This window comes from Oryza glaberrima, chromosome 2, assembly GCF_000147395.1.
Source record: "Oryza glaberrima chromosome 2, OglaRS2, whole genome shotgun sequence".
NCBI lineage: Eukaryota > Viridiplantae > Streptophyta > Magnoliopsida > Poales > Poaceae > Oryza > Oryza glaberrima.
In genome coordinates, this window is record NC_068327.1 from 24601675 (window position 1) to 24614007 (window position 12333).

The window sequence follows — 12333 nt, forward strand, 5'->3', positions numbered from 1 at the left end:
CCGAGTATAGCATGATATGCTGTCTCGAAATCAGCAACTTCGAAACAAACATTTTCTGTGCGAAAATTCTCCCGAGTGCCGAAGGTAACTGGAAGAGTGATCTGGCCGAGTGGTGTAGCTGACAATCCTGGGATAACACCGTGGAAGGGTGCATTACTCGGCTTTAATTCCGTGCGAGGAATCTGCATATCGTCCAGGGTCTTAGCGAAAAGGATGTTGAGTGTGCTGCCACCATCGATGAGAGTCCGTCGGAGCTTGACATTGCGAACAACTGGGTCTAGTACTAGGGGGTACCGCCCCGGGTGGACCACTCGGTCGAGATGATCCGAGCGGTCGAACTTAATTGCTATCTCTGACCACCGAAGATATTGGGGCGTGTTAGGCTGAACCGCATTGATCTCCCGTTCTGTTAGCTTCTGTTTTCTCTTAGATTCATAAGCCAGGGGTCCGTCGAAGATGTGATTGAGTTCTTTGCGATGATCTTGAAAACCAGTCGGGGCATCGTCTTCATCATCTTTCTTCTTTGATGTGCCTTGATCTCCGTCTGAGGGTTTATGTGCGTTCTTGACGTATTGCTCCGCGAACTATTTGTAGACGAAGCAATCTTTGGCCACGTGGTTGGAGTTGGGATGATGCGGACATTGGGAGTTCATTATCTTGTCGAAGGTGTTGACGCAGGAACGTTGTCGGGAAGATGGAGAGGTTGTTGCCACAAGTTCTTCGGGCTTATGCTTGCGATCCTTGTGCTTGTTACTTCCACTCCCTCCTGCAGTCGGCGTGTCCTTCTTTGGCTTCCAAGTGGTGCCTGACTGCTTGGACGCGGTAATAGCATCTTCGGCTTTGGCATACTCGTTGGCTTTTTCAAACATCTGCTTGACCGTCCTGGGAGGTTTGCGTCCGAACTTGCCGACTAGGTCGTCGTGGTGAATGCCTTTGGTAAAGGCGGCGATGATGACGTCGTCGGTGATGTCGGAGATCTTGTTGCGTTTCTCGGAGAAGCGTCGGATGTAATCTCGAAGGGATTCTCCAGGCTTCTGAACGACGTTGTAGAGATCGAACTGTGTGCCGGGGCGTTCAAAGGTGCCCTGGAAGTTGGCGATGAAGTGGTCGCGTAGTTCTGCCCATGATCCGATCGTGCCGCGGGGTAGCCCGTGGAGCCATGACCGAGCAGAATCCGCTAGGGCCACAAGTAGATAATTCGCCATGGCTTTGCTGTCTCCTCCTGCTGCGCGGATTGCGAGACCATAGACGGTGAACCAAGACTCAGGGTTGGTGGTGCCGTCATATTTCTCGATTCCAGCCGGCTTAAAGTCGGCTGGCCAATCCACTCAACGCAGATCACTTGTGAAGGCAGCAACTCCGTCCACGTCATCGTCATAGCGATCCGGTGAATGATAGCCTCTTGCTGCGCGGCGCTGGTTGATGGTGTCGCGAAGATCGATGGGGCGCCTTCGATGTGGGGAGTGCGGTAGTTCAACTCGGCGCTCCCTATATCGTTCGGGAGGTGAACGAACAGACCGTTCATCATGTCCCCTGCTCCTGCGACTAGATCCGGCGCCGGCAATGCTAAGGCTTGGCTGGTGATAGTCTTGAGATCGAAGATGAGGGACTCGGCTACCAGTCGGGGTGCGAGTGCTTGCGGAGTTGGCTGGAACCGAGGCAGCGATCATGGTCTTCGTCTGGTTCAAGATGTTGACTACATGATCAGCTTGGTTGAGTGCGTCTTCCTTGAGGAGGGTGTCGAGGAGAGTGATCACTGCAACCGCGTTCTGCTGGGGGTGCGAAAGACCGCTGTTCCATCGACGTCTTGTTGCCCAATGAGCTCTCTCGCTCGCCACCCAGATTCCAAGGCGCATTGCTGTCGATCTTCAGCCTCCTTTGCAATCCGTTCGCGATCTTGTTGCTCACGCTATAGTCGTTCTCGCTCCTGTTGCTGTCGCTCTTCCTCCAGTCGGCGACATTTAGCTTCTTGCCGTGCGCGATCTTGGTCCGCTTCTCGGGCTCGGCGCTGTTCCTCCGTTTCGTTGTCAGCCATGAATATGCCGAAGAATAGGGGCGTGTAGTTATCCTCATAGCTGTCGTCGAAGTTGTCAAGGTCGCCGTGGTCGTAGTGGTAGCCGAAGTCATCGTAGTCGAGGATCTCGGTTGGTCGAGAACTGACGCCAGGGGAGCTGAGGTAGCCATCCAACTCTTCCGTCGAGACTGTCCCAAGAGGTTGGAGTATAACGCCAACCTCCCTGGATCTAGATCGGATCGGGGCCGAAGCCGGAGCTCGCCTAGATCTTCGAGTGGGAGATGTCTTGACTGTGAAGACAGCGGCCAAATCATCAGGAAGTTTCATCAGGATTGGGGGATAGGACCCGTCGTTTTGATCTGGTCGCGGAAGAGTAGATTGGATCTCGTCCGAGTGGTTTCAAGCCGACACGGGAGAGATGATCTTAGAGTAGGCCTCGGCCGAGTTCGGAATACCGAACAGCACGAGGACCTGGTCTCTCCCCGACTGGTTTGAATCCGAATCAAGGAGAGAGATCTTGCCGAAGTCGTTGGTGATAAAGTTGAGGCTGCTGAACCGGAACGGCTGCCCGGGAGGGAAGGCGAAGTCGTCGATGCCAGAAACGAAACCCATCGCACTTAGTCGGCGAGAACTTGACGCTACCCCTACCTGGCGCACCAACTGTCGAAACAAGATTTCGGCAATAATAAAAGGGGGTGGTTATCAAGCTAGGAAAGTGGATGGGTTTGGAGACGAAGGATTTTATACAGGTTCAGGCCTTCTTATTCAAGAAGTAATACCCTACTCCTGTCCGGGGATGATTCCGCCGAGTGTGTTATTGATTGTAAAACTGGAAAAAAGAATCGCGCCCCATGAGGCACACGGACCCTCCTTATATAGGGGAAGGAATCCGTTTTACAAAATACAATCCATATCCTAACAGAATATGGGATTATAGATAAAATACAATCTTAACCGACTAAGATCCCGGGTATTTTCTTGACATACAAGTTTAGAATCTAACCCGAGTCCTCGTAAAGATATTATATCTATATTTGGTACCGTATATCCAGCTAGAATATAACCGCCATGTAGATATGGGATAACCATAATCTCCACACATGGCGGCCTTCACCAAGCTCGAGGACTCCCCATGTTCCGCAAGCAGGTGCGCCGCCGCCCCGCCGCCCCCTTTCTTCTCTCCCTGCCCGCGGGATGTCACCTTTTGATCCGGCCCTCCCAGGGTTCGTTGCTTTCGGGCGAGATCTCGCCTCCGGCTCCGCGTCGTTGGTTGGATTTGGGTTGATTTGGATCGTACGTGGTGGGGGATTTAGGGTGGGTGGAGCTGGAGGTTGGGGTGATTGTGGTAGCTTTGGGCTGGGATTTGGGAGGTTGAGCGCATTCTGTGTGGCGAGATCTCGACCTGATTGCATGCTTTATTGACCGTTGATTGGTTCGGAAATGCGATTGTTCCTGAGTACTCCGTAGAATGGATATCAAATTCCGCCGTTGCGTCCGCCGCCGTGCACCGAGAAAAAAAAATGGAGAATTCATTCATCGCCGCAACGAGAAAAAAAAAGACAATCCCAACGAGAAAAAAAATGGAGAATTCATTCATCAAGGCAGGGTTGCACCGTTGCGTCCGCCGCCGTGCGTGCCTGCGCCGCCGGCTGGCCGGTGAGGCGGCGGCGGCGGCGGCGAGGCTCATGGTAGCACGCGGCTGAAGAGCCGGGACACGTCGGATGGCCGGACGGGCTTCACCAAGAAATTCTCCGCGCCTTCCTCCAGGCATCTGGTTAATAACCAATCGAACAGAGCAAAGATGGAAGAACAATGGTTAAGTGCTTGCTAATCTGTATGGAACTATGGATAAGAATGCTCTAATCAATACTCATATTATAAACGGATAAAAATACCTGCTGATTCTTGTCGGCACATTCTCCGAGGACATGATCGCCACGGGGATCTTCTTCAGCTTGGATGACTCCTGCATGCATATACGGGTTCATGATTTTGCGTCGTGAGATTGAATCTCTTGTTAATCAAAACAATCTAAGCTTTCTTCGGGAGAACCGCTGCCATCTCCAGCCGTCGTCCGCGCCATCTCCAGCCGCTTTGATACATCGTCTAACATAAACTGTTAGGTGATAATTGAATAGAAAACCAAAAAATGTAAAAAGAATTCATCACAGAAAATGTATAATATCTTATATGAATCCTAAAATTAAGAAGCACGTTATGTTTAGAAAATTAGTGCAAATGTAGAAGAGGAATAAATTAACCAGGAAGGATATGCTATCAACAGGGATTGCCTGCAGTACTGCTGGTGCAGTAGCAGTGGCCCACACGTTAGCCACTGCTACTGCAACCGTACTGCAGAGGATCTACATCATGTGCTATAGATATACGAAGACACTAATTGCGGTGAACATCTTGTAAGATGTTATAATATAAATGTCCCATTCATACAGTCAACTGAGATCTTAAGAAACTAATGTAAATTATCAAAGTTCGTTCTGGCTTTTCTATTAAGACTAATTAGTGGCCTAGTTTAAAAGAGATTAGTTAATGCAACACAAAGCGACTTGCCGACATGTAAGCATATAACCCAAACTATATTCTCATTAATGTATGTAACTGAACACGGCAGGCCGGGGGCCCTTCACGCCTGGGGGCCATGGCGGCCGCACTACCCGCCCAGGGCCGGCCCTGCTCCGGGGTGCCAGATTTGTAATACACTACTAAAAAAACCGTTTTTGCAAACGGACGGATTGCATTTTCGCATGCAATTGGCCGGACCACATGCGCAAGAAGGTCTGTAAAGATCACGATTTTCGCATGCGGCCGCTTAAGCCGGCCGCATGCGAAAATAAAAAATAGCTAAAAAAATAAAAATCCCCAGAAAAAAAACCTTAGCCCTGGGCGCCCGAGCTCGCCGCCACCACTCGTCACCACGCCGGCTCTGCCGCGCCCGAGCTCGCCGCCACCGCCCGCCGCCGTTGTCGTCGTCGCGGGGAGGTCGTCGTCGCCGCACCCGAGCCGGATCCGCCGCCACCCGCCGCTGTCGTTGTCGCCGAGGTCGTCGTCGCCGCACCCGAGCCGGATCTGTCGCGCCCGAGCTCGCCGCCGCCACCCGCCGCCGTCATCGTCGCCGAGGTCGTCGTCGCCGCGGGGAGGTCGTCGTCGCCGCACCCGAGCTGGATCCGCCGCCCACGAGATCATCGTCGCCGAGGGGAGCTCGTCGTCGCCGCGAGGGAGGGCGCCGGCGCCGGATCCGCGTGGGAGGAGGGCGGCCGACCCCGGATCCGCTCGGGGGAGGGCCGCCGTCCCCAGATCCGCTCTGGTCGCCGCCGCCGCCGCCGCCCCCCGCGTGCCACCTCTCGAGCCCGCCGCTGCCGCCTCTCGAGCCCGCCGCAGCCGGCCTCTAGAGATGAGGACTGAGAGAGAAAGAAGAAGAAGTAGATAAGGCCGGTTGAAAATTTGTGTGAGTTGAATTTTTTTAACGGTTGAGAGGAAAATAGGAGGCCCGCATGTAAAAATGGAGCACTTATTTTTACATGCGGACCACTTAAGCGTCCGCATGCAAAAATCATGTGTTTTTTAAACTTCAAATTGATTTTTATGACATTAAATCAACTCATGTCAAAAAATTGTTAAAAACAAAGTTGTAGAACTCATCTACCAATTTTATTTTAGTCATTTCTCCATCTGAGTTTGATTGGACTATACAAAATTTGAATTTTAAAATATTATAAATTCAAATAATTTTTCGGGTAATAAATGATTTCAAATGGAAAAGTCATCAATAACAAAGTTGTATAACTCATCAAGATCTACAACTTTTGTTTTTGTCATTTTTATATTTGACTTTGTTTGAACCGTTTGAATTTGAATTTCAAAATATGACAACTTCAAACAATATTTTCAAATACTAAATGATTTCAACTGAAAAAGTCATCAATAACAAAGTTGTATAACTCATCAAGATATCTAACTTTTATTTTAGCCATTTCTTCATCCGATAAAGTGATTTGTATGATTGTTCACAAAATGTACATATCTCTTATATAGTTTATAAAACTATAAGAGAGATGTACATTTTGTGAACAATCGTATAAATAACTTTATCGGATGAAGAAATGACTAAAATAGAAGTTATATATCTTGATGAGTTATACAACTTTGTTGTTGATGACTTTTTCAGCTGAAATCAATTACTGCTTCAAAATATTATTTGAAGTTTTCAAATTCAAAATTTTAATTGATAAAACAAACAAGAAAAAAAAGCCAAATAATAGCAGTAAGAATACAATAACATGATAGAGCATGATTTTAGAAACATTTAGAAAAAAGAATCATCTAATTTGGTGCAAGTTGAATAAGCTATGACCCTCTTTAGATCGTTCTGTAATATTCCAGTGGTTGCCGCAAGGAATGACGTCATAGCTCCTGCAAAAGTAATAACAATCAAAGCCGTAGGTAGATAAACTAGTTTCAAATTTTTCAAATTTTATTTTTGCATACGGCCCTCTTAAGTGGCCCGTATGGGAAAATCGATTTTTCCATACGGACCACTTAAAGGGTCGTATGCAAAAATGACCATCGATTTTTGTAGACGTCACTGGTTATTATCCTTTTGCAAAAATGAAGGAGCCTTGTAATAAAAAATACTTTTGTAGTAGTGACAATAAGATATATATGCCATATCACATGCTAGATTAATTTATTTTGGGTGTATCATGATAGAGTACTTACGTAACTTACCAGCCGAGCTACTCCTGGTTCTCTAGAAACGTGACGTGTGAAGAACAGACATCCCTTACTGCTGCTGATCTGATCCCCAAACAACTACTCAACTTTTTTTTGACCAAGCAACAATTATTACTCAACTTGTGGGGAAATCGTGATCAGCTCTCGTGGCAATCCGCTGAATTCAAAAACGGTAAACTGAATGAATTTCTCAGCCTTTTGGCCATCTCCGTCGTAGCTGGCCTTGAGAAAAGTTCATCCATCAGCGTTCCGAACCGATCGACCATGCATGCGTTGAGCGATTCACGATGACCCCGTATCGCAACGACCGTAACATCTCGACAGAAACTGAACAAATCGGTAGCTATACTATGAAATTGATTTTTTTTTTTTGCGGGGACTATGAAATTGATTTAGGAGCTGTTTAGTTCCCAAATCAAAAACTTTTTACCTATCACATAGAATATTTGGATACATGTATAGAGTATTAAATGTAGACAAACAATAAAACCAATTACACAATTCGCCAAGAAATTGTGAGACGAATCTTTTAAACCTAATTGTGCCATGATTTGATAATATGGTGCTACAGTAAATATTTACTAATGACTAATTAATTATGCTTAATAAATTCGTCTCGCAATTTCCTGGTGGAATATGTAATTTATTTTTATTATTAGACTACGTTTAATAATTTAAATGTATCGTATATCTGATGTGATATCAAGAGCAAAAAATTTTTTCCAACTAAACAGGGACGCACATAAAAAGAGTCCACCAATCACTGTGTCTGTCCTCCATGTATGAATGCACAACTAAAATTTTTTCTGATCCCTGAGTTTGACTCCAATTTGGATTTGTTTTTTTCTCCAACTACGAGTCGACTGCCTACAATATGTACGGGCAGTACGGTTCATTTTTTTCTGCCTTAAAATCGATTTTGCCTTCACAGTTCACTATTAGAAAAATACTTTTTCCAGGCAGCCAAAAACCATTTTTCCCGGCGGAGAAATGGTCCGCCTGGAAGCGAACGATTGCGAAGATCACCGATTTTCGCAAGCGGCCTAGTCACCCACCTACGAAAATCGTCTCGACAAAAAAAAAATCGCCACCACCCCCACCCGTGCCCTTACCAACCTCCGGCCGATCTAGGGTTAGGGAGAGGGAGTGGAAGGGAGGGTCACGAGCTACTGCAGGAGCGCCGCCGTCAGGGATAGGGGCGGATCTGGGAGGGAGGGGAACCGTCGGTGCCCTCCCCTGGCCTCCATCCGGTCGGATCTGGGAGGGAGGCGAACCGCCGCCGCTGCCACAGGTCCTCTCCCCTTCCCCCTTGGCCGGACCTGGGAGGGATGAGAGGGAGCCGAGCCGGCCCTGAGCGTCGTCGTCGCCGACCCGGTCGTCGCCGCCGCAAACCTGCGTCTCGCCGTTGCCGCCGCCGACCCGCGCCTTGCCGCCGCTGCCGCAGGTCCTCCCCCTTCCCTCTCGGCCGAATCTGGGAGGGAGGGGAGGGAGCCGAGTCGGCCCCGAGTGTCGCCGTCGCCGTTTGCCGCTGCCGACCCACGCCTCGCCGTTGCCGCCACCAACCCGCGCCTTGCCGCCGCCGCCATAGGTCCTCCCCCTACCCCTCGGCTAGATCTGGGAGGGAGGGGAGGGAGTCGAGCCGGCCCCAAGCGTCGCCGCCGCCGACCAGCACGACCCGCGCCTTGCCGTTGTTGCCGCCGACCTGCGCCTTGTTGTTGCCGCCGCCGACCCCGCGCCTCGCCGTCGCGTGCGGATCCCGCCGCCCCTGCACTCGTCGCCGTGAGGGATTTGAGGGAGAAAGAGGTGAGGGAGAGGATAAGTGAGGGAGAGAATGAGACTTAGAAAAATCTGCTCCAGCCTGGTCTATTTATATTCCACACTCATTTTCGCAGGCGGACCGCACCTGCGAAAATGATTTTAGGAGGCACCGCTTAAGTGGTCTGCCTATAAAAATAGATTTTCACAGGCAGACAGCGAACTTCACCCCAATTTATATTTTTGTAGACGGTCATTTGGCTCCAAGAGTCATGTCCGACTACGAAAATAAGACCCCTACGTTGGAGAAAATGCTTTTTCTAGGAGTGGTTCATACTAGAGATGCTATTTCTGTACTTCTTTAAAGAACACAATACCAACTACTAACCTCATATAGAAGCACTTTTGTAGAGGCGTTTTATAAATTGCTTAAGCACTTTTGTAGAGGCGTTTTGTAAATTGCTTCTAAGATCATAAGTTTTATTGTGTAGAGACACTTTATAAAGGCACTTAAAAATTAAAAAAAAAACTTTTACTTTAGAGACATTTTCAGCTTACTTTATTAGATTTTATCTTGTATACGCATTCTTTCGGCACCGTAAAATGCGCATGATATGTAAAGGTATTTTCTTGAGGCATTTTAAACTATGTATAGATACTTTTTAGAATAATAATGTGTACTAAAGTACTAAATATAAGTAAGTAAAGGCTCAAACAAGTTATGACATGAAGTTGAGTTGTTTAGTGCATTAAAGATAAAAAATAATTTATCCAAGAGATCTTGAGTTAAAGGCTTGACAAAAGCAAGGAAACTATTTTATTCTCTTTTTTTTTTGGACGGTTTCATATGTTTGTGGTACAATTTACTGTCTCTAGAAAATGCTTCTACCATCTTATAGACATTTTATAAAATATCTCTTCGTTTATAGAAGACAATTCACCATAAGACATTTATTAGACATTTTTTAAAATGTCTCTACAATATTGTAAAGGCATTTGAAAAATGACTCTAAAGTACTTAGAAAAATGTCTCTATAAAGCCAGCATTTTTCTTGTAGCTAAGAAAAATTGGCACAAACTGAAAATTACTGTTATACTTATTAGTTTTGTCTTTGTTTTTGTGCCACATTGAGCTCAATTACCAGTAGTTAATTTGTCTGTTTCTTTAAATACAGTTCATGCGCTATCATGTCACATGTAAGATATTCCTATTTGTTTATCTTCTCTCACCTGAATATTCTCATGCTCTCTCCGATTTTCTCTCCGATTTTATCTTATGTATCACGCTGTTAATTACCATGAAGACTACGACATGAAATGCTCAAGTTGGTCAGTTGAAAAAAAAAGTTGTGTATGATCTTGAATTAATCATCGTCGCAAATGACTTAGTTATTTCATATATAGCACAATAAATCTCCAATGCTGTTTAGTATAGCAAAAGCACACGCAAGTTGTACGGTGGGGGCTGCGTTAAGTGTGTAAGGGCTCCAACTCCTAAATTTAGCTTCAGGATTTAAGCTTGGAGTAGAGTTGTGAAGCTGCCTAAACTCAGCTCCACTCCTCTAGTTCATTTTGTGAGAGCGCTTCACCCAGCTTCGCTCCTGTATGTTTGGACTTCGGCTTTAGCAGAGATAGAGTTGAAGCTGGAGCTGTGATAAACAGATCTAAGTATATATAAAATATTAAAAAACTGAACAATATGAACCCGTGTGCAAGAATGGACCACACGTGCTTTATCTTTCCGTTAGGGGATTTACTTTGACAAATAAGCTGATTAATACATACTATAGTTCAAGGAAGAAGCAAACAAAATAATATAAAAATGGGACACACTTTTGATGGAATCGGTATATATATAGTGTATGTTACGTGCAGTACTATACCTTTGCATCCCGATCAGTGTGAAGATGACCTCCACCGGTGTGGTAGCTTTCGTACTGATGATGCGCGTGGCAGCCGTACTGTTGGCCGCACCCTCTGGTGTCGCCGGAGGAAGTGACGGGTTCTTGCATATCCCTTCAAGCGAATCCCTGGCTCATTGCCCCTCCAGCTGCGGCGATGTTGAGGGCATCACCTACCCTTTTGGGATAGGGCCTGGCTGTTTTCGGCAAGGCTTCGAGCTCACCTGCGATAACACTAGTGAACCTTCCAAATTGTTTCTGGGAAACACTACTACTACTCAGGTACTCCTAACTGACACTGAAATCACCGTGGTTAAAATACCTACTATCGGTTTCAATATCACGATAAACCAAAGCATCAATACCTACACCACATCCTGGGAGTCCCCTGTCAAAGGCTTTACCATACCAAATCGTACCACTCTGTTGGTCGTCGGTTGTGCCCTGAAGGCGGAATTGTTCGATGCTGATACAAACGAGATGATGGGTTCTTGTGTGACTCTTTGTCTTAATGATACAATCATGGAGAAACAGGCTGCAGCAGGTTATTGTGTTGGCATCGGCTGCTGCACGATGGAGGCGACAAGGGACATGCGGGGCTTTCGACTAAGGCTTGTCCGCCTAGATGACAAAGCATCGGTATCAGATCGGAGGCTGCAGTCTCGTGCCCAGGTTTTCTTGCCATGGATTAGCTATTATCGTCTTAACGTGACAGATCTATCGTCCAATTGGATAGATGGACGCTCCGTTGGCTTTACTTATCTCGTCGGTACCATCATGGACCAGCAAACCTGTCAAAGCGCATCCATGAACCAAGCAACTTATGCTTGCATCGCCAACGCCAATTGTAAGAATACCACAAACGGTGGCTATTACTGTTCCTGCCCCTATGGCACCAGCGGCAATCCTTACACTAGCCCCGGCTGCATATCTGGTACGATCTGTTACTTTTATGTGCATACACCATTACATATATATTCCTATTTTTCTGTACATAACTACACACCTCATTTATATATATTCCTATTTTTTAAAACAGAAGAGTAGGTAGGGAAATATTCTTGTTAAATAACTAGTGGCTTATTCGCTGATCCGGAGTAGAAGACGACGATCTCATGCACACAATCATATAGTAGATGAACACGGATATAGAGAGGGGCATCACAGCTTTATTGCTTTAACTATATGCGGATACATCAACCAACCTCTCAAGCCCTCTCTCTCAATATATATACCCACAATAGTAAGAGTCTTATTAGGATACGTTTCCATATATTTGGTATGAGCCCATATTTATCTCTGGCAGGAGATAATAGTTTCATAACACTCCCCCTTAGGCGAATACCGCGCTATACACATGTCTCATTAAAAACTCCATCCAAAAACCCAGTGGGAGAAAAGGATAGGAGAAAAGAGTACATCGTACACGCTAGTTATATTGCACTTGTTGCCTCGTTAAAAACCTTGCGTGAGAAATATTCAAGTAAAAACTCTCTAAGGGAAAAAGAGTACAACACACGATCTTCTTGATCGCATAATCTTTAAGAACGACTATTCTTCATAAATAGCTAATGATCTATATGCTTTATTATATTAATCAACTTGGATTAACACAACAATATAGCGGTAGTAACCTTCAATATAAATTATCAAAACAATGATTAATTTGATTAATTCTTGGTAAATCAAATATAAGACTTCCAAGTCTTAAGTATGATAATCGATGTTTAGCATATATGCTCCCCCTCAATAAGACATCCGTTGAAACTTTCATATTCCAATGTCATAACCACATTTTTATTAATGTGTAAAACAATGATAATAAAATTACCACAATGTTTAATCTTTCGTTTACTTATTTCATAAGTTGTACTATGAACATGAGAAATAAATCAGCGTATAGGAGCAATATGT

General features: G+C 45.9%; 1 protein-coding gene and 1 long non-coding RNA gene across 2 annotated transcripts in view; one reads left to right on the forward strand and one right to left on the reverse strand.

Moving 5' to 3' along the window:
• The first annotated feature begins 3148 nt into the window (after positions 1–3148).
• The window catches only part of LOC127761751 (ADP-ribosylation factor GTPase-activating protein AGD2-like), a 49232-nt gene continuing 40047 nt past the window's right edge, over positions 3149–12333 (forward strand). Inside the window, exon 1 of the mRNA XM_052286079.1 lies at positions 3149–3161. The gene's annotated coding sequence lies outside the window, so the exon portion shown is untranslated. The remainder of the gene's footprint in view (positions 3162–12333) is intronic.
• LOC127761753 (uncharacterized) lies at positions 3698–4343 on the reverse strand. The gene is made up of 3 exons (XR_008015285.1): positions 4067–4343; positions 3910–3980; positions 3698–3785 (listed from the first exon to the last, which is right to left on the reverse strand). It is a non-coding gene; the product is annotated as an uncharacterized LOC127761753 (long non-coding RNA).